Source organism: Colobus angolensis, unplaced genomic scaffold (assembly GCF_000951035.1).
Source record: "Colobus angolensis palliatus isolate OR3802 unplaced genomic scaffold, Cang.pa_1.0 Scaffold12, whole genome shotgun sequence".
In the NCBI taxonomy this organism is placed as follows: domain Eukaryota; kingdom Metazoa; phylum Chordata; class Mammalia; order Primates; family Cercopithecidae; genus Colobus; species Colobus angolensis.
Window position 1 is genome coordinate 14494054 of NW_012113141.1, and position 937 is coordinate 14494990.

Below are 937 nucleotides of genomic sequence, written 5' to 3' on the forward strand. Positions count from 1 at the left end.
TCCAGTTTTTGAACTCTATTCTATACGTTCCTTTCTCCTGTAATAGATTACAAAAATTCTGACACTATATGTTGTTTTTCAGGGATGTTTATTTTTATTCTTGTTAGAATGCTCCAGGAAACTACTGAGTTTATGCTTCACGCACCTGCTTTTCATCTTGAAAAAAAAAAAAATGTGTTGGACAATTTTGTCTGCTGTTTTCTTCTTGCTTTCTTTTGGATTGACATTCCTCTACCACGATTTCAATAATATCTGGGGAGAGAGAAAAGATAAACATATGTTCTCAATCTTCCACATTCTGAATGCAATATAATTAAAAATTATTTCATATATTCAGATAAATCTAAAATCATGACATATGATACAGTATCTATAACATTTTTCTCAAGTGAAACAACAGTGAATTGTTTTTCACAATCTCTCTTTCAAGAAAGTGGTGAGTCTGTACTTTTGACTGAATTATATATATGCAATTTCCCCTGGAGGTGGTAAACTTTTCTTGCCATCACTGCTCTAGACAGTTGTTAGAATAAGAAGAGAAGGGAGCTGGTGCAGTTGGATGGAAGCAGAGGGAAGAAAGAATGTCTAGGAGGAAGGTTAAATCAAGGATCTCAAAGTTGCATAAAAACGATAGCATTATTGCCTTTAAAATAGCATTGCCAGCTGGGTGTGGTGGCTCATGCCTGTAATCCCAGCACTCTGGGAGGCCAAGGCGGGCGGATCATGAGGTCAGGAGATTGAGACCATCCTGGCTAACACAGTGAAATGCTGTCTAAAAAGTTAGCAGAGCGTGGTGGCGGGCGCCAGTAGCCCCAGCTACTCGGGAGGCTGAGGCAGAAGAATGGTGTGAACCTGGGAGGTGGAGCTTGCAGTGAGCCTAGATTGTACCACTGCACACTCCAGCCTGGGCAAAAGAGGGAGACTCCATCACAAAAAA